The 27,782-nt window shown below is 45.4% G+C and overlaps 1 long non-coding RNA gene across 1 annotated transcript; it reads left to right on the forward strand.

The window, feature by feature from the left end:
- The first annotated feature begins 93 nt into the window (after positions 1–93).
- On the forward strand, positions 94–7,634 carry LOC138118290 (uncharacterized). Its single transcript, XR_011155081.1, has 2 exons — positions 94–286; positions 7,367–7,634. It is a non-coding gene; the product is annotated as an uncharacterized lncRNA (long non-coding RNA).
- The last annotated feature ends 20,148 nt before the right edge of the window (positions 7,635–27,782 follow it).

Genomic DNA, 27,782 nt, shown 5'->3' on the forward strand with positions numbered 1-27,782 from the left:
CGCTGTGACATCACGCACCGCAGCTTAAAGGCGGCGCAGGGGCCGCGGAGACACCGCCCGGCCGGGGCGGGGAGGGTCGCGGTCCAGGCGGGCGTGACGGCGGCGGCAGCGCCGGGGTTCGTCCGTCCGGGATGGGGAGCACAGAGGGCTGCGCATCACCCCGGGGCTGGCGGCACCGAGGAGCGGGAGGAGCAGCATCGCTCCCTGGGCGGGCAGCGGGGGACGAGGCTCAGCGTGAAGAGCGGAAGAGGTAGGGGAAGATCACGTACACTCGCAAATTGAAGATGTAAGTACAGACATAAAGAGTATTACACCCTTAATCAATTGAAAAACATCTCCGTTCCCTTCATTGAAATCACTGCCTCATCGTTTCAGGAGATATCCCCAATTTCTGTGTAATCCTTCCAGGAAATAACCCAAATTTCTGTATTTTGGCAAGCAGTGAACAATTGCCCACCTACACCATTTCTTCTACATAGTATTCACAATTTTCTTATACATCTATTACATGCTTCTCCATCTGTCCAGTCTTTCCCAGAGTCAAGATTCCAGATCTTGTTTATTCCCCTTTCATGCAAGACACTCCTTTCTGCACTCCTCAGTCATTTTTGTTTACAGTCTTTGAACTGTGCAGCCAGAACCACAAGTGATAGGAAAGAACCACTCAGCAGAATAAAGATATTTTCTGTTTTGATCTCAAACCCTTTTCTAGGAATTCCTAGCACGCCTTTCTGATTGGGGCTGAAGGCTGGGCTGCCTTTCTTGAATCATGAATACCTGATCTTGAGCCCAACCTGGCTGTTGTGCCTCCTCTGTGGCACTTCCAAACAGTAAATCTAATGCCTTACACCTGAACAGCACCTGGCCACTCAATGCAGGATATCCTCACGATCTTCAACCAGCTCTCCTTATGCTCACCAACCCCACCAGAAATGTCCCCTTGGACTTCAGGGGCATGACTGCTCTGAAAAAGATGTCGTGGCCCTTGGCCCATACATCTGGCTGAGGTTTATACTACAGCACAAAGTGAATTTTATTCTGTCTAGGCTAGATTTCTGCAGATGGCAGTTCCTTGGGTCAGTTTTGGAGGCTTTCTGACAAGATTGGCATTGGGTTTCCTACATTGCCTTCCTGAAATTCAAGATTGGATTTTCTTGAAATGTATTTTGTCTACATGTTCTGGTAAAAAAAATAGAAAATTAGAAAACAGCTCCTGAGCAAGAAATCCTGAATGACAAAATACTGGCTGAAAATATAAATATTTAAATGTTTTTCTTACAAAATTGGTATTTTCGTTTCCACTGATAAATTAATATATTCCACAAAAAGACCTTAAAACAATGTTCCCTTATATGCATGCACATATACACAGGAAACCTTATCACCGAGTTGGCTGAAGGGGGCTTTTGTCTAGAAATTGCTTATAGAAATTTAATATTGTGTGCATGGTTATCAGCTCAGATAATCTACACCTGAAACTTTAGATTTTTCAATGCATATAACAATGCTCATTCTTTTTGAGGAAGGTTTTCCTCAAGCACCATCAGTCTCTAATGGACTTTGAGGGGGACTGTGGTCCTGGATAAATGTTGGAGAGAACATGTGTGCACAAGCACTGTGGAAACTTCAGTTATTTGTTTTCTCAAACTTGCTTTCTTCTTTTTAGAAGAAATATTATTCCACATACACACTAACACAGAAAGTGTTTTGTCCTCATTTTTCATGCACATTTTCTTGCAAAGCCAGAAGAAAAGCTGGCTGAATGAGGTAATTATTCAGATAGCAGTATTAATCATTAATCATATGAATTCTCTTTAACTGGGAGTAACACATTTCCATGCCAAGTTCAGAACATCTGCTAACTCAGGGAGAATACTGGACATGGTCTTTGTGCAACACTGAACCTGGAGCTGAATCTACAAGTTATGGAGAGTTTACTATGAACAGCTCCTGGCCTAGAGGAGGGAGGCAGGGAGGCTGGGACAGACTGAATGGAGATGCCCTTGCAGCTGTACCTGTGGACACACCCAGGGCTGCAGGAGACTCGTGGCTCTTGCTGATGGCAGTGCCCACAAACCCACAGATGATCCCAGCATGGGCAGGGACCTGTATGCGGGCTTGGACAGTCAATGTTTGCTCAGCCCCTCAGTGCCCCGCTCCTCTGTGGGTTGTGGGGGGGTGTTTTCCCCTAAAGTGTAGTGGCTGCCACTGAAAAAGGGTTTATCCTTAGTGCCAGCTATGGCTTGGGAGCATGTGAGTCACTTCCAGCCAGGCTGAGGCACGCACCTCTCTGGTTATGCACAGGTGAGCCTGTGCTGCTGCTGCAGCTCCTTCTGATGCTTTGAGCAGCCTGGCCTTGTGGAAGGTGTCCCTGTCCATGCCAGGCAGGTCTGAACCAGTTGAGTTTTAATGTCCCATCCAACCCAAACTGTTCTAGGATTCTATGTTTCTGTGACTTTTACCAAACTGGACTGAGCTGGGACCACTAAAACAAAGCTACTTTTGGGCAGTGGCACTGGCAGGGGCATCTTTGCACTCAGAAATGCTTTCCAGCATGCTGCCATGTCCTGCCTGTGGGCTGAGAGGCTCAGGGCTCTTATCTCCACCTGACACTGTCAAATACAGTGCTGTTTGTTGAGACCTGTTCACACACCTCCATCTCCCAGCTGGCAGAACATCTCCTTTTACTGGTAACAGGCAGCAGTGACATATGGAAAACTGGGAAAGGGTCCATCCTTTCTGCTGCTCTGAGTCCCAGCCTGGGATTGTAGCTACTTACAAATGCTGGTCAGAGGGAGATACGTGTGGTTTCGATTAGGGATGAGGAATTCTCTTCCTCCTGCCAAGAGGGGGAACAGAGAGATTGTGTCATCCTGAACACTCTGGATGTTCTCCTCCTCAACCACAACCCCTTTTTTTTTGTAAAGTACCACACTCTTTTGACCAGTTTACATCCTTTCCCCAGCAGGTTTATAATGCTACCGATAAAAGGGAAGAAATTTCCCACTGTCTTACCCAGAGCTGTGTATTTTCTCTGGAAGAGCATTGCAGTGAAGGAACCGGGACAGACTCAGGAACTCGTGGTAGATTCACACTTAACTGCTCTTGGAATTAAAGAATCAACTCAGCAGGGACAGAGTATGTTAGATAGAAAGGAGTTATTAATTTCTTATCCATCTGTAAACAATTTTTGAGCTAGGATGCATTTCACTGTAAATTCACTTTCAAATTCCCTTTCAATATTCCCTTTAAATTCCTTTAAAATATTGACCTGTTAGTAACAAATAATGGCTTAAGCTGCTGGACAAGAGACAAATGAAATGACATTAAACCTCACTGCTGCAGCCAGAGTCACTGATACCAGATTCTAATGCTTGGTGTCTCTTTGAGGGGCTGAGTCGCATGAGCAGAGCCCAGTAAATTAAAAAGTAGTGTACAAACAGCCTGAAGTAATGTGTAAGTGGTGATGGGATGTTACGGTGGGGAGGCTGTAACACGCCTATATCAAACCAGGAGTCCCGTGGAAAGGAAATATATATATACGGATTCTTGCTAGATGTTTCAGAGATGTTTATTTCCCCAGCCGCATGGCCGGGCTCTGCCGAGGAACTGCTACAGTCAGGACCCGAGGGTCCTTTGCCCATGCAGGAAACACAAACCAACCAATGGGGAACGAGGCTGAGCAGGGGCAGGGAAACCCCGTGTGTCTGTGCCCTCAGGGCCCCTCTCCCAGGGCTGCATGGCGGGGGGAGGGACCCCGACATTTCACCCGTTTTATTTTAATAAAAGGAGAATGAAGACAACTGGATAAACATAACAAGAACAGTTTCAAAACAAAACAAGCCACCCTCCTGAGTCTTTAAATGTCCAAACAGATTCTGTGGAACATCTTAGGACTGACAGAAGGGAGACAGAACTCTCTGAGCATGCTTTGTGGGGAAACTGAGGCAGGAGAGGGTTCAATCTCTTCCCTCCCCTTTTTCATCCCCCACTCAGCATTGCAAAGGGATTTTTTGGGAAACAATTGGCAAAGGCAGGGTTTTGTGAGGGAAACTATGGATGGAAAAACGGATTGGGAATACACTGGGGGTAATAGGACATAGGGTAAAAGGGAAAGGTGGGATTAGGAAAGGGAGACTGTAGGGGGGGTTTACAATGGAGATATTGTCTAACAGGACTACGATTTTTAGCATATATACTGCCTTTCACAGGAACACCATCAGGCCCAGTGACCTGCGATGCTTGTAACCCTTTTCTACCTTGTATGATTTTGAATTCCACCACCTCTCCATCTCCCAAGCTTGGGATGCATTTTTCAGGGTTATTCTTTTTAATAGCAGTTCTATGCACGAATATGTCTTGCTGGTTATCACACCTTGTTATAAAACCATAATTTTGTTTAACATTATACCATTTCACTATCCCTAAGATCTTAGCTACTATGTTCTTTTCCTTTTTCTGAGTGGCTGCTGTTTTCTGTCTCGCTGTGTCTTTGCTCTCTCTTTCGGTCGCTCCCGTGTTGGAATTGTCGGCGCTGCTGGTTCCGGCGCGCTCTTCCCGGGGTCACGTTTGGGGCCGCGCGGGCCGGGCCGGGCCGCGTCGCTCCGTTCTCCGTGCGTCGCCTCCTCTGCTCTCAGCTGCGTTGCCACTGCCAGGGGCTGCATCTCGGCTGGGCCCCCAAACGATGACCCCCCCGTGCCCCGCTCCAGCGCGCATTCCAGCTGGGTGCGGCTCCGCTCCGCCGCTGCCAGCCGCCGCCCGCGCGCCGTCCCTCTCGTTCGGGCGCTCACAGGGCTCGCTCCACCACGCGCTGCGCGGGGCCGGGCGGGCACTGCCGGGCCGTGCCGCTCCTGCCGCGCCTCGCTCCGCCACCGACACTGCGGCCCGCGTGGCTCCGCCCGCGCACGGGAACCGTCTCGCTGCGGCTCGCAGAGCGCTCGGTGCACGTGGCCTGGGTCGCACGGTCCCTGAGCCAGGCTTCCCTTCACCAGGACACAGCTGACATTGCTCAACAGTCTCGGTTATTAAATAATATTCACGAAAATATTCTTCCATTGGCATATATTTTGACTCAAATATTAACTGGGTCCAAATGGTATTCCAAAAGCCCTTGGTAAGAATTAAATCCCAAGAAACATAGAAAAAGTTCTTAAACAACCATGCCAGGAAGTGTTTCAGTACTTTCTGAGCTTGAATCAAGCTAAAATTTACAAATCATTGTTCAAGAATTATTTTAAGATAAATGTCCATATGCGGCTCTGAAAGCCAAGAGTCTTCCCACGGTTCCTCCATAGTTTAGATATGGAATAGCAAAACAAAACCAAGAAGAGGCATCCAAAGTTTCCAGGGTTTACTCACACAAATCAGTCGCTTAGGGATTGGGGATCGTTCTGCTCACAATTCTCCACCATTATGTTACAGTGGCGATAGTGTAACACCTATATCAAACCAGGAGTCCCGTGGAAAGGAAATATATACGGACGGATTCTTGCTAGATGTTTCAGAGATGTTTATTTCCCCAGCCGCATGGCCGGGCTCTGCCGAGGAACTGTTACAGTCAGGACCGAGCTCCTTTTCCCATGCAGGGAACACAAACCAACCAATGGGGAACGAGGCTGACCAGGGGCATGGAAACCCCGTGTGTCTGTGCCCTCAGGGCCCCTCTTCCAGGGCTACATGGCGGGGGAGGGACCCCGACAATGGAGGACAACCTTATGGCTATAGCAACCAGACAGATCCAGGCTGTGGGAAGACATGTCAGGGGGCACATAGCAGAAATAGTTTTCCCTTCCAGGAGCTTCCAAACAAGCCTGTTTCTGTAGACAGCAAAACATGAGTGCTTGCTCTGCAGGAATTTGCATGGCAGATGAATCAGAGGCTACAAACACACCAGAAACAGGCATGGAGGGCCCCACTGTGAACAGCTGCAAAGCTCTTCTCTGCCCTTCCCTGCCCAAGACTTGGGTAGGGTTTACTGGAGGAGAAGCATTCCAGGAAGAATTAGGCAGTGAAGGGAATCCTCGGGTCTTTTCATCACCTGTATCTATATAATCTTTATCTATATCATATTCTTTCTATCTATCTATCTATCTATCTATCTATCTATCTATCTATCTATCTATTTTTATATAGGGAACTCTTCTGACAAATGCCTGAAGTAGCTGATATCCCCTGAGAAGATCTGTCTCCAGACCTACAGGCAAGACCCAGCTGATGCAGTTCCATGGTGCTGCACAGACCTCCTGGGGCTGACTACCCTCAGCCTTCAGCAGCAGGCATCTAACATATCCAACATATCTAACATATGTAACACATCCCCCCAGATCCCAGCCTGGCTGAGCACCAGCCAGCAGTCAGGGCAGACATTCTGTGGGCAGCTCTCAAACGCCATCCAGCATCTTTTCTTGAGAGCAATGAGCAGCCCTGTCCACTGTACTGAGCTCTTCCTCTGCCACAATTCTCCTCTGCCTGGAGAGCAGGAGAAGCTGCAGTATCTGGAGCCTGGTGAGCTGCATCCACACTCCCACCCAGGCAAGGCTGACTGTCCCACAAGCTCAGGAGATTTTGGCCGAGATGAGCCAGCTCAGCAAGACATGCTTGAAGCTGAGAGCAGAGCAGTGCTGTAAAAGCCAGCTACAGTATGGCAGCAAAGGCGTTCTTCTCTGTCCTGGCAGGAGGAGACAGCCAACTGTGACCCATACTCCCTGCTCCCATTGCCCAGGTTCATTTTCCACACAGAAGCTATTGATAAGACCTGGAAAGAGCAGAAAGTTTCCCTGGCCGAGGCAGCTGGGCAGGCAACATGTGGTTGTACTGCTAATGAGCCTGAGTGGAGCATTTTGCCCAAAGCCATGAACAGGTTTGTGAGCTTTGACTGTTCCATCAACAGCTTGTGGTGCTCAGCTCAGCCCCACCATACCTCATGGTCATTTCATAGAACCACAGAATGGTTTGGGTTGGAAGGACTTTAAAGATCCTCACATTTCACCTTCCTGCCATGGGCAGGACACCTTTCCCTAGACCAGATTGCTCAGGGTTCCATCAAATCTGGCCTTGAACACTCTCAAGGATGGGGCATCCACAGCTTCTCTGGGCAACCTGTTGCAACCTCACAGTAAAGAATGAGAAGGTCTTGGGAAAAGGGCTAGGGGCCAGGAGGAATCTTCTCAACGCTTGGGACAGGATTTACTCCTTTGAGCTTTATGTTTCCCTTCCCAGTTCTCTGCCTGAGCTGGTCATGGCAGCCCCCTTGGGCATCTAAGATGAGCTGTGGCTCATGATCCAGTGGGAACCTAAGGTCAGGTGCACACATTCTCACTGCAGACATCCACATTTAGGTAAAATAATCCCCACTCTTGTTTTTCAGGTCTTGTGTCAAGTCAGAGGCACCAGGCAGAGACGCTTCAGGTGAGATGAGATCAGTTTGAGCTCCAGTTTCATGTGATCAAACCCCTTCTGCTGACATGCATTTGCTAAATACCACATCTGGAATACCAGCAGGTGAATGCACAGTATCTCACACAAACCCCACTGGCAGTTGTAAATTATAATATACCCCTCTTTTCAGCTTGTGGAAGATGGATGTCTAACTCTTTAGAAAAATAAATGGCAAATTGGACCTTAGCTTTTGTAAATCGTCTTGAAAATCTCTGTAATTGTGAGTAATTAAAATATTCAGTTCTAAAATTAAATTTAAATATTGTGAGGGATGTGTGTGTGTGTTTATGATTGTCTTCAGTGAAAAAGTTTCCTCTGTGTTTACCCCTCCAAACATTCTTCAGCCTTTTTTACTATTATTCCATGGCAGGAAAGGGATTTTGTGTAGGTTGCCAGGTCCAGCAGGGCTGGGGTAGAAACTCATCATGGGGGGAAGAGGAGCAGGCTAATTTTACAGGATGAACATCCTATTTGCATGGAAACGTCTGCAATCAATAACAGCAGGAAGAGGAATGGCAAACAACACAGGAGATTTCAAAGTTTCAAATACCAGTCATGGTGCTTGAAAACTGCAGGAAAATTTACATGAGAGAAGCAAACACCACTGCTTTGTGGGCAATGCTTTGACTGAACGGGCACAGTGAGACAGTTTCTCATTTGTGTTAATGGAGAAGCATCCTTTGTTTGTGTTCAGTCTCACTGATTCCCTGCTCACAATGTCCTGTTGAAGCTCCATTAATTCACTGTGGAGTCTATAGGAAGAATTTGTGTTCATCCTTGGTCTTGCAGCACCACTGTAGTGAAAGGAATAATCAAGACAGCATCAAGCTGAGAAGGACTTGGGTAGGAAAAATCAGCAGAGTGAAGATGGGAAAATGCGGAGCAGAGCCTTGGGTCTGCTGGAGAAATCCTGTTCACCCTTTGCAAATCTCTCCATGGCAATTATCTGACATAATAAACAGGACTCCGGGAAGGTCCCTCTGGGGGCTCCTGGAAGTCCAGTAGGGAAGGGAAGAGTGCTGCACCTTCGGCTGGGGCTGGATGTGTCCTTGTGCATTATGGCTCCAGGAGCTGCTGAAGATGAGGAATGCCTCAAGAGCAAATGCCTGCTCATGGCTTCTTTCCCTCAGATATGTGTGTGACCTGCCCTGGAACTCACTGAGTTGTGTGGGTAAGAGTTGCCCATCTCCTGGACAAACAGGGAAAGCAAATACTCTGGAGCAAAGAGCCAGGCCTTCTGCTGGGCTTTAGCTGAGGGTGGCTGTGACAAAGGATTGCAAAGGAAAAAATCCACTCAGTGAAATGCTGGCAAAAGCAGCTGCTCATCACACATGGTCCCATTCCCATGCAGGCAGCTGGGTCTCACAGTCTGGGTGCTGTCAATGATATCTGCATGATGATATCTGCCACTGGTTTGCTGTTGCTGTGGGACATGGGGGTGTCTCAGCACCCGTGTCCCCGCACTGGGCTCCACACAGCTCAGGCTGCTGGGCTTTACAGCAGGAGCCAGGTCCTTGTGTGCAAATTCTAGAGCTTTTCTCTAGAAGTCTGTGGATCAGAGCCCATATCTGGTCTGAGTGGTGCTCTTGTGGTGTCTGTCCAAAGCTCAAGGAAATGTTCATTCTTCAAAATGTATTATTTTTGCCAGTGGCTCATTCCTGTGCCTCCTTGCTGTCATTCCAGAGACACTGTCAGTGTGTGTATCACTACCAAAAGGAAGTTATGCACAAAACTTCAGGTCCAGCCTGGGTATTTGCCACAGATGCAATGCTGAGTAATTACCTCGTTGCATATATTAACACTTTTCCTCCAAAACCTATGAAAGCATCAGAAACAATTTGTTGCAATGTATTTCCCACAGCACCAAGAGCCAGATTTTGGTACCTGGAGAACGCCAAGACCCCCAAGGACCTGGACCTGATAATTGATAATATTTGGGCCGATGGTGCCACCAAAAGGAAACGGGATAAACTACCCATCCTAGAAATGCCTCCTGATGGTGTTTTTGGAGCAGTTTCCCCAACTGCTCTCCCTCCAGATCTCTGTTTTACCCCTTCTTCCATACATGTGTCTCTATAAGAAACACACATAGCCCTTCTGAGGCACCAGGGAAGAAAAATTATTGATTTAGTCGAGAGAGTTGCTTTTTAGCAGCTAAAGATATTTCCGGATCGATAAAATCATATAAAATTGCTTGAATGCTAAATTGCAGCACGTGGAGAAATTTAATTCTTTGTTTTGGAAAACATATTCCCCATATCCTGCAAAATAACACTTTATTTGCTTGTGGTTAACTGGAATACTTTTATCATTTTCTTTCCAAACAGGCACTATGACAAGAAATTAAACATGCTAGAGCTTGCCCCGATCTTTAAAGCGTCCATTGCCATAGCTGACTTTGCTAAAGTAAGCCTATCTGATGGGCTTTACATTAAGCTGGTATCAAAACTGCAAGTTTATCTTAGTTTAACAAGAATTCGTGGTCTCGATTTACAGGGGAAGATGGATTAAAATGCTTCTCGAGGCTGTCTTTTCCCAGCTTTGGCAGCCGGGGTGGCTGCAGAGGGTGCTGTTAACCTGCGCACACCAGCGCCGACATGGACTCTGCACAGCTGGAGAGACCCCTGTCATTCAGAGGGACGCTAAAGAATTTTCCTGCTAGGATGTCATTTCAGGCTCTGCACAGACCTGAATGCTACAGCTGCATCTGAAGGCTTTAATTGAATATGACAGAGAAAAGCTGGGTCCTGTTGGCACATCCCACCCAGGTGCCTTGATTTGGTACCTTGGAAAAAACACTGTCAGTTTGGATATGTAGCATAGCAGGGTCTTGCAGCTCTTGCCGGGTCTCAGCACACCCTGGGTGTCCCCAGACTGGTATGTCTGAGGTAGAAAAAGCCAGAGAAGGAGGTTCAGTGAGACCAGGCTAGTTGCTTGGAGCAGAGCAGAAAGGATCAATGAGCTTTGCACAAGCTGTGTTTTCCTTGCTGTGGGGGCAGGATGTATATCCCTATTTCTTTTTAATGTGTTGATGAGGAAACCATGACTTGGCCTCCCTGCACTGACAAAGTATAAAAATAGTCTTTTATCACCATATTAAGGATCTTTGCCTCTTCCCAGCATTTGACAGCACAAGCTGTTATTTGTTTTACCAACCTGAAAATGCCATTTGTTCCTGAGGAATAGTCCAGGCACAGTTAGGCTGTGTCAGTCCTACCCTTGGGGCTGAGAGCTGGAGCTCTCCTGCAGCATCACATCTCAGGAGTCAGTACTTCACTCCTTTGGTATGATTCAGAACATCATCTTCTGTTTTCAAAGGCAGCTTCTTGCCCTAAATAATGATAGAACCATGCTGTGCTCCTACTACCAAACGCTGCTTTCTGCCCCTTCCCTTGATTTTCCCAAATTCAGAGCAGCATGACACAGGTTTCACTGTAGTGCTTGCAGGGGACACCAGGATGGGGCAGGGATGAGGACACAGATACAGGTGGCAGGTGTTGGTGGGGACCACGAGCCCTCTCCAGCCATGGGACATCCTGAGGAGCTTTTACAGAACTCAGCAGCTGAGATCATTTTTTCATGATGGCTTTTAAATCCATTATATTTCAGCATTAAATGCATTTGCCTTCCTCATCATCAACTACACAATGGTTTTAAAAGCTGTTTTCTTCCCTTAAAATTCCTGCCATGGTTTTGCTCCTGGTTGCTCTTGGGTTTCCTCTAATCCTGCCTCTCTAGCGAAGGCGGCTGCAGCTCTCCCACTCTTCCAGAGCACCTTGAGGACTGTGCTTTTCAGCATTTGGCTCATCACCCATGCAATTATTTTCTATTCAGTGGGTACACACAGGTGCCAGCTAACAGATGCAGCCAACAGACTGGTCTGAATGGGCCAAAGGTAATGGTGACCTTTCAAGTTGTGACTAAGACATTTTTATAAGATGGAATATTTTTACCTGCTCAGGTTTTTGGGGTTTGTTTTTATTTTTGATTGGGTTTTTTTAAATAATAATTTCAGCATCATTTTTCCAGCTTTCTGCCTATCCCTGTCAGGAGGAGTAACGTCAGAGGAGTCAGTCCAAAGGTGATTGAATTTTTGTTACTACTGCTGCTGTGTGAGCACGTGGTGAGGAATAGGCTCTGGAGAGTGAGAGTCCTCCCAAGGGCAGGCTGGGACTGTGCAGGGAGGAGGCAGAAAGCTCCCGTATCCAGCCTCAGCACCCCCCTCAACAGGGCATGTGGTATCATCAGCCCTGCCTCTCAAACCACAACATTTTGCTTGTAAAAAGGCAGGGGGAAAAAAAAAAAGACAGGAGGGAGGAAAATGTTCTCATTGAGTGACTTAGAAGAAGCATCAGAAGACTCGTTCTCAAATTATCTGAAGATCATTTCATTCCATCCATTGCTGCTGCTGCTCAGTGGAAAAAATCATATAAATAAAACTAGTCCAGGCTTGCTGTACATGAAGGCAAGCAGAAACCTTCAGCTTCTTTTATTACCCCACAGCTGCTTGCTGCACGTTCCTTTAAGTTTTCTTTAGTTGGTGTGACCCAAATCTCAGAGCTGTAGCACTGTGCCTGGATGTGCTGTGACTTCATCCCTGCCCCTTCTGAGGTATCCCGACTTCATCAGCAGATCCCAGGGAGCCTGGAGGGCAATAGCTGCAGCAGGTAGTGTTGTGGCTGCTTGCTGCTATCCCCAAAGTCTCACGGTTACTGCAATTAATGCAATTAGCAGCGCTGGGGCCAGGATTGAGCTACTCAAGCTGCTGCCCTCAGTGCAGCTCACCCCAGCATGGACCCGCAGCCTCTGTTGTCTCCTTTCCTTTTCCTTCTGTGAGTTTTTGTGTTTTATTAACTTTCAGAGTTCCAATTGTCCTTGTCTCTGTCCCATCTTCCCCTTATGAGACAGCAGTAATGACTGGTGAAAAAACAAAAAAGGTTGTTTGTGCTTTTTCTCCCCAACATTGCTGGTGATTCACGAGTGCCGCAATTTTCCTTCGTTCCCTCTGAAGTTTTCAGTAGTTCCTTCCCCCGCCCATTTTGTGTGATAACTCAGTCTGAGAAACATCTGCACCCCATTAGGAACAGCTTTGGGTACATAAAGCTGAATGCAAAGGGTAAAAAATATTTGATGGCCGAGTTACGCTCTCATCCAGGAAGCAATCTGGCAATCGGCACGGGGTCCCTGGGGCACCCGAGCTGAAAAACAGGCTCAGCCCTTATTTCTAGCACGTCACTGAAGCTACTTACCCTGCTAAAATACTGAAACTGCTATGAATCATACCTAGAGCATAAAGAAGCTGATGTCTTCTGCGTCACCTAGCAATGTCAGCTTCCTTTTAAATAAAGGTTACTTGGTGAGGGCTATCATGGAGTCACCACCCAGAGTCACCACCATGCCCAGTTTCTGACTGCTACAGAAATCAGCTTCACTCCATAGTTTCTCAAAAGCTGGAGCAAACTGAGACTAGAAATCTGAATTGTTGTCAAAGGGCTTCAGGTAGATCTGATTTTGGTTACTCAGGCACTATTTGGCAAATCGCCCATCAGACAGCAGGGGGGTTGCTGGTTAGTCTTGGCTGTACATCTGAAGTCAGCACAGTGCTTTGCAGGGGCTGCCAGCTCAGTGTGGGACCAGCAGGATACATCTCCATTGCTCTCGAGTCACGAGATCCAACCACCTCCCATGGGTGGTTTTACTCCCCATCTGCCTGCCCTGCGTGTTCAAGCACAGGCTTTGAAATCTTTCCTCAGGAAATTCTGAACAACCTTCAGTTTTGGTGAGTTTCAGGATTTTTGTGCTCCTTGATGATGCATAGTCTCTTTTCTCCTCCAGATGACCAGCACATTCCCTGAGAGCTCACCTCCCCTTTCTGCCAGTGTACTTTCTCTTAAAGCATTTCAGATTTTCTTTCTCTTTCTGAGAACAAGCAAAGATAAAAGTGTTTATCAGCCACTTGAAGATTTATTTTTCCATTTTTGTAGTCTTCTAGGACAAGAGAAAACAGCCTCAGGTTGCACAGGGGAGGTTTAGGTTGGCTGTTAAGGAAAATTTCTTCACCGGAAGGGTTGTCAAGTATTGGAACAGGCTTCCTAGGGAAGTGATGGAGTCATCATCCCTGCAGGGATTTAAAAGACACGTGGATGTGGCACTTAGAGGCATGGGTTAGTGGTGGATTTGGCAGTGCTGGGTTAATGGTTGGACTTGATGATCTCAGAGGGCTTTTCCATAAATTACTCTATGATCCTATTTTGCGGCTGTTTTGACTGTGAAGCTCCTTCCGTGCCCACTGATGTCCCCAGATCCCTCTGATGGGTGAGCTCAGGTGTCCCTCCCTGGGCTGGACATGGTGGGCCACATTTCCCAAAGGCTAGGTCATTCCCATCAGTTCCTGAAGAAAACTCACAGCTGTGCAAGCAGCTTTTTTTTTTTTTTATACAACCTGTTCGTGCTTTCCCTGTGCCCACATGGTTTAACAACTCATTTTGGAAACCTTAAGGTTGAAGCCCCTGCGGGCTGAGGAGTGTTTCAGACACCAAGGCTGTCTCACATCCTCATCTGCTCATTTTCTTAGTCCTTACATGAACATAATTGCAAGATTCTCCTTCCTACTTTCAAGTGAGAGCACCATCAAAGAAGCAATATCCAGCCAGCCACAGTTCAGGCATGTCTAGGGAGGGTAATAAAATGTTAAAAAAACCAAAAATGTTTCTGATGCTGCCTGTTGCTACAGCTGACAATGCATTGCTGAGAGCCGGGAGGAGATTCCTCCAAATTTCATAGCCAGGATGTATATGGATAAATAGAAATAAATCAAGACAGTCAGAGACCAGAGCCAAATGGTTTGCAATGGTGCTGAGAGAGGATCTTGATTTGGGAAACACAGTCATTAATTTGTTTTCATAGCATAATCGCCAATTAATCATTTGGCTAATTATGCTGTGTCATTAATTAGTTATAAACAGACTTCAGTCCAATTATGAGGACTCAACTAGATCATTTAATTGAATGTTTATGCTTCCAAAAGTGCTTCACAAGGCTTTTTTTTAGCAGCTGAACACATATATTTAACTGGAAAATGGCACACTTTAAATCACTGACAGCTAAAGATGCCTGAAATTACACCCTGTTGTAATTAAGAGGCTTACTGGTGTATCCATAGCTGAGCTTGACCTCTGTGATAGTGCCAGTTGTTTAAGTGTGTAATAATTCCTTTACATCAGATCCTTTTTTTCCATTAAAATGTTGGTATCTAAGTGAGTTTTTTTACTTCATCAGATGAGAAGGCCTAAAATAAACATTCTTCTCTATGCTGACACGTGACAGCGTTAACAATTGAAAATAAAATTGCACATAATATGCTCTTTCAAAGAATGTCCTCAAAGTTTCTGGAGAAAATACCAGCTGTACATAGCAGACTAATACTTAGCAGCTCAAGTTATCCCTTGGGGTTACATCTGCCAGATATAAATATTAATGAAAGGGAATTGTGACAGGAAGATTAAGATTCATTAATCATTATTATTAGCCATCATCAGGTGCTAACGGGGCAGATGCTTGGAGTGAGACCCCCTCATGTTCACCCAGAGCACCCATTCAGGAGGATGCCATAAGAGAATGAGCTCTTCAAATGAAGGGATCAGCACTCTGCTGCCAGAGGAAATGTATTTAGGGAGTAAATACAAAGCTTGGTGGCTGTGGATGTGAGGTGGGTCCCTGAAAGGATGTGGTGGGACGAGGGGCACAGTCTTTAAGGGAAAATACAGCCAGAGAAACCAGGAAAAGCTGCAACTCCCATGCTCCAGTGGGATATAGAGGATTTCACAAGCTTCCCCATCTGAGGCGTTGTTCAAACACTCTGCAGCTGTCAGACCCTATTGTTAGGTTTATATTGTGTTGGGGTTTTGATGTCTCAGCCATCGAAGAGCTTTGGAGTGGGAAAGAGTTCACCGCCTCCTCCCAGGCAGGTTGGTGTCTATTTTCACAGCTCTGGTCAGCCAGGCAAGCTTAACCCCTTGCTCTCCACCACGCCCCCTTTGCATTGCTTGTGTTGCCAGTTTCCATCAGGTCTTGCTCCTGCAAGAGTTTCCAGTTTATCTGTTTGCCTTTGATAATTTTGCTCAGTACAAGCCACCAGTGTGGAGTGTGCTTACTCCTTGGTGTAATTGAAACAGCAGCAGCTCTGTGCCACCTCTAGGCTTTGGCATTATCTTTTCTCAGCTAAAAACATGAGAAGGTGGCCCAGTTTCCCCCCAGACCACAGACAGTGGCCAAGCAGGTGGCTGTGCCCCATGCAGTTACTGATGCACAGGAGTCAGGGAATGGGAAGGGACCACTGGAACTCATCTTGTCCAACCCCCTGCTCAAGCAGGGTCCTCTAGATTGCATTGCTCAGTATTGTGTCCAGGTGGCTTTTGATATCTCCAGGGAAGGAGACTCCAGAGCCTCTCTGTGCCAGTGCTCAGTCACCCTCCCAGTACAGTTCTTCCTCATGCACAGAGCTAGGTGCTCAGAAAAGCAGAGCACAGTCATTCCCCTGCACAGTGGATATATTTCAAACATGAGTTTGGAGGAGTCCACAGCTCAGGTGATCCTGATCTGATGTTCAGCTGTCCCTGGGGATGCATTTCTCCATTTCTATTTACCAGTAGCAGAAATTAGCCCAAGAACACCAGCCTTGACAAAAGGCTGCAAACTAAAATACATAGCTCATGCATTTTTCCACATGTGAAACTCTAATGATTGCTGCAGAAGTCAAGGACTACATAATTTGGATCAGGTGCTGGCATTTCTGCCTTGCCCACACCTGCAAATCCCATCAACTTGCGTTCCTGGGAAAGGCAAAAGTGCCCCCAGGAGCCTGGGAGGAGTTAATGGGAACTGGTAGCACTGGGGTAGGGACAAATAGATTTATGGGGGATTATGTAGGTCAGCAGGCTGTTTGCTTTCTCATCATCCCTTCCCACCTGCATCGTAAACTGAGAAAGGGTTGAAGACAGGGCCAGCCTGTGCCTTCACCCCAGCCCACCTTTTCATATTTTGGGGAACAGCTGCTCTGGGCAAGTACCTCACTTGGGTCCAAACACGTTCATTCTGGTGAGATTTAGGATATAGCTCTAGGTCGACACAGAAACATGTCTGTGTGTCAGGACAGACTAATGGAATCCATTCCAGGGTCCAGATGTGACAGAAGCACAGCTGCTTCCCCTCCTGTTGCATCAGCTTCCCTGTGGATAACCAGACCTTGCATCCCTTGCTTCTTCATTCCTTCCTATTTCCATGTGTTCCTGCTGATGATCAGCATTCAGCACAGCCTTCAGGCACCACCTTGAACCTGTCCCTGCTCTGCAGAATGCAGTTGCTCATCTCTGATGTGGTTCCTAAATTGCATTGGCAAAACACCGGATCCTGGATTAGGCTGTCCCAGCAGGAGAGCTGTGTTGTTCCCCCATCCCTGGGCTTACCCAGTGATGTGCACGTTCTGGTATTTGCATGGAGGTGTATATTCAAGGTATTCTCTAGTCACTCACCATAAATACGGTTCTGAAAGGAAGCCAAGTTGTTTCCTATTAATGACTCACTTCCATTCCTTCCCATCATGTTGCTGGGCAGGGACCTGTTTAAGCTTCTTTGTTTCATGCTGAGTTCTGCTTTTCTGTGATAAATGCTACTTGCCAAAAGCTTCCTTTCTAGCAGAGTTCAAAATAAAGTTATTAAGTCATATGAATTGACACAGTCCAGATTTGGGAGAGGAAGGAGAGCCCAGCTATCCCCAGTCCTTGGGGCAGGGTGCACACCAATACATTTAAATATTGGGGAGCTAATTTTCACCCTAAACCAGCATTTAGTGGGGTTCAGCTTTATATAAGGAAGGTGCTGTTCTGTTCCACATGGGGTAACTGGAGGCCCAAGCTCCACCTTGCTGAGGCTAATGGAGTTCTCTGATTTTAAGAATCTTTGGGTCTAGTGAGGCCTGCAGTGTTTTACTAAAAAAAGTCTCTTCTACCTGACTTCAGAGACAAATTCCATGCCCCACCATATCTCTGTGGTCTTTGTATTGACTTTGAAGTAGGTTTTTCCCAAGGCATATACAGATTAACAAATATTGTGGCTAGAGTCCTTTCTCCCCTTTCCAAATGAAATCTGACATCAACTGTTGAGAAAAAAGAATCTGTGTTATCAGAAATCCCCAAAGACATCTATGATCATCACCACTTTTTTTATTAAAGGGCATATTTTGCCATGGTTTGTTTGGTTTGTTTTATGAATTAACTTTGTGAATTCATGAGATTAAAAGCTTAAATGGGATCAATGAAGACTACACAGCATGCATCAAAGTAATTGGGGATTGTTTTTCAAACTCCAGAGGACTGTGAGTGTTTAAGTACTGAAGGTTTAGGGCAGTAATTATGAATTTTTCAAGTAGAGAGATGAAAGGAAATACATTATCAGTACACAAGGATGAACCAAACTGTGTGACTGGGACCATTCTTGGGGTGAAGGCACATGATGTCCTCACTAAGGCAGGAATCTGATCCATGGAGCAGTTTGAGAAAAATCATTTGCTGCCTGTGTACAGGATGTTAACTATGTGGAAAAGTAATAAAGTAGCATAAACCTAGAGAGAAACACAGAAGCTTCCAGCACTGCCCTCCATCCTTTCCTTTTTACCTCTGAGCAAGACTGTATGGAAAATACATTAGAATCATGAGTTTTGCTCAGCTCCAGTTTCAAGATGGCAACATATGATATGATATTTGCCAGCTTTTGATTGAAATTCAGCTTCTCTGATCCATAAGCATAAAGCTTGTAATATTCTCATCTCCCAAATCCTTGATTTCTGATGTTCACTGTTCCCATAAATTATCAAGTACAGCCAATAGAAAGTTGTCTTTCTATCTAGTAAAAATCAGGCAGATTTGTGGATTTGATACTACATAGTTCGAAGTATTTAAATATGCCAAATTTATGGAAATGCTGAATTTCATATTCTCAGAATAATCCACACCTGCTTTTCAGACAGAATTCCTTCCCTCCTCTGCCTGATCCCCTGAGTTTTGATAATCTCACTCTATTTAGCATGGCTTTCTTTCAATGTACCCAAGGCATCAGCCTTCTTTGTGCTTAAAACCAGGGGCTGTTTCATACAGTCTGACTTAGTTCATCAGGAATCTGATTTACCTTGTTTTTCAGTGGGAAGGTGGCAGGATGGTACTGAGGTGCCCTTGGGAATGCAGGGATGCCGAAGGCATGCTGGTTGCTTGACTTGCATTCCTGATTCCAGCTGGGGCAGCTGTGTGAGGGCACTGGGATTAAATTTCACTAGTCTGGCTGACTCCAGGTTTTTTAACATTTTTTAAAAACCTAGGGGTGAGGCACCACTTCATCCTCAGCAGTGCCTATAAGAAAGACTGGGATCAAAGCTCCTGTCTGGGAGCTCTGCTGGTTTCCAGCATCCAACCAAAATCCCTTCCCAACTGGTCAAAACCCACCGAAGTGTGGTGTAAGCAGAAATTATTATTAAAACCATAATGTACCTTGCATGGCTGTAGCGTTCCTGGTCTCAGTGTCACACTTACCACAGGGAAAACTGGTCTACCTATGGAGATGTGAAACAGTGAAATGTGATGTGTTTTTCTTCTTCAATCCTTAAAATAGGTAACACTGGTACATTTAGACACAGCCTGTCAATACACTGTCATACCAGTGTGTAATCATTACAGAAACACTTGAAGATTTACTAAGTGGTTGGAGTAAACACATCTATTTTGAGCAGAATTGGTCTGTGCACAGTGCAGGGATGGGAAAAAGCCGTGTTTCATTGTCGTGTGGTGTCTCGAGGAGGTGACATAGTTGGCAGTGAGGAGAGGATGTTGCAAGATTTCACAACGGCAAAGAAAATACTGAGCTGACCCTTTTTGGTTAGATTCTCATCTGGTGTAAATCAGTCAAGATTCACCAATGCCAAAATATTTCTGGATGCTGTTTCCCAGTTTTCCAGCATCAAACTGATGTTTATAGAAGCTCCTAGTTGCACATATTAAAGTAATCAAGAGTATTTTCATTACTGACTGTGCAAGTGAAATGAAGACAGACCTAATGGAAATGTGTTCAAAAAATCATATTGACAAAGAATTTAAATAAAAATGTTTTTTTTTTCTCCTGTGTATGGCTGTTGTGCACAGTAACCAGGTCTAACAGATGCCAGTAATACAATGGAAGGATTGTAGTGAGGAGGAAAGGAAATGTATTTCCCAATCCCAATTGGAAATTCTGTCTCTGTTTAATTCCTCCAAGCATCTTAGATTTAAATAATTCTCTTTTTTTTCCTATTGGCCACTTCCCATAGCTGCGCTCAAGACACTCGAGTGAGTGTCTTGCCTTTGGTATTAGCTACAGAGAAGCACAGTTCTCTTCCTCACCTCTAGAGAAAGCTTATTATTTATTTCCCCAGTTCCTGCTCTGCTTCTTTCTGCTTTCATTATGCAGTCTGGAATTTCACTTGTTGTTTTGTTTGAGAGAATGAATATTTTTATTTTATTCAAATTCATGCAGATTTTCATGTTGTCATAGGCTTCAAGAGTTTCTCCTTCACGTCTGCATTCACAAACCCGCTGCTTTCTTCTCAGGACACCAAGCAGCTGCCACGGAGATTCCAAACATTCGATCCTCCCCTTTGTCCTCCCTCTTTGGTCTCCAGACCTTCTGTCCTGGTGAAGGACCCTTTTCTTGGAGCTGGGCCAGTGCAAATGCCTGCCTCTGTCCTGTAATAAGGAAAGTACCCCCTGGAGGGAAGGGGCTGGTTCAGGTGTGGGAGCTCACTGGGGAGGGAGGCCAGGGGCAGGCAGAGTGCAGAGCTGCTGGCCCCCAGGAGCTGCTGGGCTGGGGGCTCTTCCTTGCTTGTAGAAGAAATTGTGCTCTTGATCAGCTCCAGACTTGGCAGGATGCTCTGAAAAAAACATGTCCAGAACCAAGAGCTGAGGTGTCAAACGAGGGGATGTTGGGAGCAACGCTGCCTCTGGGAACACAGCAGGGCCCTGCAGCTGTGGGACAGGTCCCACCCAGAGGCAACAGTGTCCCACACAGCAGGAGTCTGGGGCCCACACGTTGTTTCAAGGGAGAGGGACCTTGAAAGGGCTGCCTCAGGTACCTCCTCCTTACAGACAGCTCTGCTCCTGCATTGTGTTTTCAGAGCACAAGTCATCATTTTGTTCCTAAAGGCCTAATTTTGAGTAACAGCTTGGTGTAAGATATGCCTGCCTCTCTTCTTGCCTTCCTACCCCTTTTAGAAACCTTAAAGGTGAGTCCACCTGAACCTAATTTGCAGGTATTTAATCCCATTTAACCATATACGTAGTCTATATGTGAGGGTCAGCCAAGAAGCTCTTCAGATGTCCCACAGTGTGGAAAATATCCTGTGGAGGTGGCTGAATAACTCACTTTCTCATTCTGCTTAGTGCTAGCCTTTCCTTCACTGGAGCTTTTTTCTCTTTCTGTGCGGCTGTGAGATGCTGGGCAGAGACAGGCATGGGAGGTTCTGTAGTAGGGCAGATACTCAAGGTCCAGCACCTGGGAATCTGGGCCAGGCTGCTCATTGCAAACCAGGAGGTTGGGATTCGAGTCATCAGGGCTGTCTCTGCTCAGTGGGATGTTTTCCAAGACTCCTGGGGAGGATGACGGGCCTGTGTTTTTGTTCTGTCTCCACATCCTGAAATAAATTTGTATTTGATCAAACATGATAAAATTATGCTATCAATGGACAAGAGCTACAAGCAAAGCCAGTCCCCAGTGTTGATCTGTCCTGCTGTACACCCAGGCCATGGCATTTCGGCCACAGCTGAGAGAGAATCAGGCCAGGTAAAGACTGAGGATTGTAAGGATTTCGCATTGTCTTTCAGCTCTTACTTTTTGAGTCTTGGAATGTTTTCTTATGTAGCGTTTTCAATTAAGTTTAAATACCAGGTTAGTTCCTATACTCTCAAGCAGTCTTTAGTAGTTCACACAGGAAAAATAGGCAATTTGATGTTTTCTCCTTGTTGATTAAGAAGAGCAACAACGAAGCTCAAAAAACAAACCCCCAGTCTCACTACCTGATTTTTCACAGGCTACCATTCAGCACTGTGTGAAACCATGGCAGAGAGAGTGTTTTTACCTTGTTTGAGGTTAAACTTACATCAGATTTCATGAGCTGCCTTGGAAGATTCCAAGCCAAGGAAAAGGACTCCCACAGGCTTGGGCTATTTAGGGTGATTTATGGTCTCCTGAAAATCTTTGTAGATCAGCAGTGCTTATGAGCATTCTGGAAATAGAAGAACATTAAAATTTGGGTAGAGCCTTAAAAAAAAATAAATTGTAGAATCCTCCTCTCCTCCAGATATTCTTTTTGAGTTTTCTGTACAACCAAAATGGGCACATGCAATTCAGGTTTTTAAAAGAGTTTGAACTTTCAAATCAATTCTTATCATAGCTCTGTCTTTATTTGAAAAGCTAATTTAACAGATCATTGCTATTATAAGACACTACTGCACTGGGAAAAAAAGCTCATCTTGCTGTTACAGATAAACACAAATATTTTTGCACTAGAAAATTTGTCTGCTTCTTGGCTATTTGCTACTCACATGCTGTTATTTCCCCATCCACATTGACTTCCTCCTGCTTCTTCTTATCTAAAGCCCCGTCTCCAAGGTTTTTTGCATTTTAAGGATAAATATCTCATTCAAATGGGCCTGAACCTACACATTGGGTAACGTAACTGCCACCCACCTGTTCACCAGGGTGAGGCAAAGGATATTTTTTATAGTTACCACGTACTCAAGAAGAATCCAAGAACAGGAAAGCCAGCAGGGAGAGCATCATCCTCCTGCATCTCTGGCTGCCATAGTGATGGGGTTCTGGGGGAGCATCACAAAGGGAGAACACCCCACCCACCTCAGCTCCCTGCTGGCAGAGCTGTCCCTTTCCTCCTCCCCAGTACAGTCCTGTGGGCGTCCTGGCTTTACTGGGATGTTTGCAGATGGCCTGGCCACTTATTAAAGAAGCATCATTGCTTTTGTCCCTGCCAGTGAAGTAATGAGCTGCTGAGACAAGCCCTGATAAACCAGGGATCACCTTCCTCTACCTCCTTCTCTGGTGTGGGACAGAATGTTTGATGGGCTTCCAACCATGTGACCAGCAGGCAAAATGACTCCTTCAAAAGGATAAATTTTAATAGAAATAGCATCAGATTAATGCATTTTTTTCATTTTCATGCTAATTGTTTCAAAGACAGTGATAAGTAATGTTCCATTTTATTGCAGCATAATCACAGAATCACACAGAGGTTTGGGTTGGAAGGAACCTTAAAGTTCATCTCGTTCCAACCCCCTGCATGGGCAGGGACACCTTCCACTAGACCAGGTTGTCAAAGCCCCATCCAAACTGGCCGTGACACTCCCAGGGGATAGGGCAGCCACAACTTCTCTGGGCAACCTGTGCCAGGGCCTCATCACCCTCTGAGTAAAAACTTCATCTCAACTTCACATCTAAATCTCTCAGTTTTTAGTTTAAAACCTTTCCCCCTTGTCCTATCACTATAGGCCTGTGCACGAAGCTGCTCTCTCAGTATCTGCCCTAATAATAACACATTTCTGGTTTATAGTCATAGAAGAAAGCACGAAAATGCCTCAGTTGTGCCTTTTAAGGTATTTCTAAGTCATTTATTTCCATACTTTAAAAAAAGAATATATCCTGTAAATATATTGAAACAGACAGACTTAAGGATATTTCACACTGAAATAGTTATTGTGTATTTTCCTCCATTTAAACTTAAAATACATTTTGCTACATTATAGATGATTTTTCATATTACTGCATCAACACATATGTATTTCAGAGTTTAGCTGGCAAGTGTAATAGAGTAGAGCAACTCTGACAGTACATTAAAAAATGCTCATAAATACTTGGGTAATGGAGAAATTCTGAGTAAGATTCATTCCTGCATAGTGTTTGATCTATTTACTGAAATTCCAGAGGTCTAACGCACAGGAACGATTTTGAATGGACTATTATTATTCATCCCATATATTATCCTGGTTGCTGCCTGCAGTAAAAAGTGGTTTATTATAATGTGATTTCTCAGCTGCATCAGTATGATATACCAGCAGCTAATGAAGTGTTCAAGCACCCAAAACCCCAGCATCATTGAAATTCATTACCACGAAGATTCTGCCAGAACTAATTGCTGTCAAGGCTGCTTAGGCACGTCTTAGTTTCATTTCACAGAATGACAGAGCTACTGCTGGTACAAACCAACAGGAACCCCTCCAGCCTGCAGCGCACCCCAGCACAGCACTGGAGGTTGCTCCAGTGAGTTGACACTCTGGCAGGGCCAAGAATAGCCTGAGGATTTGGATGTGCTTTTTTCCCTTTAAATTGAAATATGGAATTTGTGTGCAGAAGAAATAACAACTGAATATGGAAGGGATTTGGGGAAAAAATGGGGAGGTCTCTGCTGCCTCCAGTGCACCCTGAATCACTGGGCTTTGGGCAGGGCATGGGCTTTGGGACAAAGAACAACTCAAAGACTCAGACTTGGGATATGCAGATGGGTGGGCAGGGGTGAGCACCAGCCCATGGCTGCTGTGGTGTTCCAGGCCCTCCTGCACCCCTGGATGCTGAGTTCCCACCTCCAGCTCCCACTGCCCTTGCATCCTCCCCTGGCCAAAGCACAGATCCTCCTATGCCCCCAAATTTATAGCCACAGGCTGACATCCACACACGTCCTGAGCTGCAAAGGCTCTTTTGCAAAATGAGTGCATCTTTAAAGGTTCTTTTATGGCAAAAAGCAGTACAATTATTGAATCATTAATGTTGGAAAAGACCTTCAAGATCATCAAGTCCAACCTTTGACTGAACAACCACAAAACCATACTGTGAAGTGCCATGTTTACTGATTTTTCCAACATTTCCAGGGATGGTGACTCCACCATTTCCTTGGGCAGCCTCTTCCAATCTTTAACCACTCTTCCAGTGATGAAATTTTTCATAATATCCAATGTGAACCTCCCCTGGTGCAACTTGAGGCTATTTCCCCTTATCTTATCTCTAGTTCCCCAGGAGAAGAGGCCAACCCTCATCTTGCCACAACCTCCTTTCAGGTATCTGTAGAGAGCAATGAATGCAATTTTCAGGAAAGAAAGGGAGAGGAAGTTTTGAGCTCAGCAGAAATTTCTGAACCCTGGGACTGCCTGAACAGATTTGTTGAACAGCTCCATTTACATGCTATTTGCACATTCCTGTTTCAAAAGTCAGCCTACACGGATTGCTCCTGATACGCCTTGCCAAAATACTTGGGAATGATCCAAGGGAACAATCTTGACTGTTGCAGGTGGGTTGTGGACCCTTGAGAGGTGCTGGAGGTGTCAGGGAGCTCACTAATTATGGCTCATTACAGCATGAAGGGGAAGGATGTTCTCATTATGGTGAGTTTTGGTGCTTTAACGGGACACCTTTCCAAACACCTCCTGATTTGGGCAAGGTGAACAGCCTTGGGGGTTCTCTGTCTCAGCCTCCCACAGTTAACATTTTGCTGCTGAGATCAGCTTTGGAGCTGCCCTTTTGTGGAGCCCTTTCAGTGTTTTCTGCAATGATTTCCCTGTGACTTCAGACCTCTGTGACTTGGCCAGTTTGTTTCAACAAAGACAATTTTTATTATCTCAGTGAAAAGTCTGGATGTGCTTATATGTTGTACTTGCTATATACACATTTTCAAGCATTAGTCATGCCATAACATCTGCTTTTTATTGGTAATTACACTATCCCTATTTTAATAAGAGGTAATTCTTAAATTTCTCATAAAATACACATGACTCCAGGGAAAGAAGGTGAAAGGTTTTGCAAGCCTCTCACAGCCACAAGACCAAAATGAGTCAAAATAAATCCTTCCTGAGCAAAACTTGTCCAGCCACTCATGACAGCACAACCAGGGATGCCTGTGTGACTCGCCATCCCTTTTTCTCCTAATTGTTCATGCTCTGCAGAACAGACCTGCATAGTCCATGCACCACAGGCCTGATAGGTGCTGTTAATATGCTCAAAAATGAGGACCTGGTCCTAAAATGGCATGTATGTTGCTACCTCCTGGGTGTAACTCGACTGGAATTAGCATGAAGGGGGTTCTGTGAGATCAGGTCTGAACTGGGGAACAGGAAAAGTTTGTGGCTTGTTTCCAAGCATTTTAGACACTTTGGAATTGCAAATAGGTGTCCAGATTAATGGACCGTAGCTTGTTTGCATTCATGTTTATGGTAGGCTTGGTATAATAGTGTGCCTGAAAAATGAGTAACATCTGAAGTAGAAGACCAACATGCAGATAAAGAATAATGAAAAAGAATCTTTTGGGGCTCCATTAAAAGTTTCCAGCTCCTTATTTCCCACTGTTTCTCCGTAGCCAAGTGCTGCTGTGCTGCTTTGGCCTGTGAGAACTGGGCTCTGCAATTCCATAGCCTGTTTCCAGGGATTTTCCTAGTGATTCTGGACAAGGAAGGCAGTGACAAATGACACTTTTACAAGGTCATCCCTAAATCTTTGAAAACCAGGGAGGTTTTTCAGTGGCTCCTGCCCTTCACTGAATGCCAGCAGCCAAGCCCATATGGAGCATTGTGTGCTGAGCTCATTGTCGATGCAAATGCACACAACTAGTTTTGATTAAGAACAAAATGAAGAATTGACTCAATCTGCTTTTTCTTTGTTTGAAATGCTTCAAGCCTCTCATTATCATCAGGGTTTCTTTCAGTGCAGGAAATCGGAATTTCCATAAAATAATGCTGAAAGGCACAGGGTGAAGTCAAAGAACACTTACATTCCTAACGAATGGATGGATAAACATGCAAAACAAATTTGGGGACACTCAACTAAACATTTGGGGGCATGTTATGGCATGTGGATTGTTTAAATTATTCAATATATATTAAGCAGCCACATACAAAAATGGTAAAAGGACAAAGCAGGGGGTTTGAGAGAGGCCTTTTCCTCTTGCACAGTAACTCACAGCTATCCAGAGTGTGATTATTGCATTCAACATCCAAGGAGAGTTTGCATGGTAGAATGCCCAAATTGCAATGTTTCCATGTGGGGGTTGGATTAGATGACCTTTAAAGGTCCCTTCCAACCCAAACTATTCTATGATTCTATGATTTATGGGAACAAGGAGCTCCTTCCAATGCAAGGAAGGTCCCATGGCAGCATTTGTAGCCTTGGGGTCACTGAGGTGGGATCAAAAAGACTTTGTGTAACCTCAGGGCTGTGTTTGGAAATGCTGATGCTTGGAGGGATGTGCGGCCGCTGAGCACAGCCAGCACGCAGGTGGTCCAGCACCATTTCCCATCCTCAGGATATGCTGGATGATTGGAAAATCCTCGTGCCAAGGGAAACTGGAAAGTGGCAATCACATTCTTCTCTCTTTCAACATCCGGATGGATCTGGCCAGAGAGTCCCTGCATTTTTTATGGGGTTTAATCCCAGCCAGGACTGGCAGTGTTCCTTGCAGATCCGGGTGTTTGGTAATTCCAGTGCAAGAGCTGGCTATCCCATGTATGATACTGTGGGGCAGTTCTTCTGGGAAGACGGAAATAAAGGGAAGGACATTTTTACCAAGGATGACATTGAACAGCCATATTGCAAAGACAAGCTCTCCAAAATAAGAAAATGGGGGAATTGAAGGTGCTTTTTCCCTATTTCTCTGCATGGCTCATCATAAAAATATCAATAACAAAACCAGCTCCTGATTCCTTGTGTTGCCTGCCTGCCTCCCCCCGGTGGCATGCAGAGGTCAGGTTCCTTCCATGTGGCTGGAGAGAAGGAGAGTTGTGTTCAAGGCACAGTTTTGCAGAGGATAAACTACCTGTGAGCAGGTGAGGGGCTGGCAGGTGGGTGGCCATTGCTTCACTCTGTTCCCAGGGGACATTACTGGGAAAGAAATTGTCTTTGAGACACTTACAAACATGGCTGCTATTTCCAGGAATATCTTATAAATAAGGAACTAAAAAAAAAAGTCTTAAAATCTATTAAAAGCCTATAAGTAATAAATATGAGGGAGATTAACTGTCTAACTGTCTTTTGGCAAAGTTGGTGATTACTATGTGCTGTCTTAACAGCAAATGTTCCCGGTGTAATGTTTGCTTGCATCACCTGGAACACCCCAGTTGAACTATTGTCCTAAACAACACACAAAATACCCCTTTCCTTTGGTTTGATGACTCAAACAACAGCTCCCAGCTTTTCGTGTTGTGGGCCCAGAAGAGGTCAGAGCATGGGATAATCCTAGAGACAGGAAAATATTCCCCACAGGAATACACCCCACCATTTGG

The sequence above is a fragment of the Aphelocoma coerulescens genome, chromosome 13, assembly GCF_041296385.1.
Source record: "Aphelocoma coerulescens isolate FSJ_1873_10779 chromosome 13, UR_Acoe_1.0, whole genome shotgun sequence".
Taxonomy (NCBI): domain Eukaryota; kingdom Metazoa; phylum Chordata; class Aves; order Passeriformes; family Corvidae; genus Aphelocoma; species Aphelocoma coerulescens.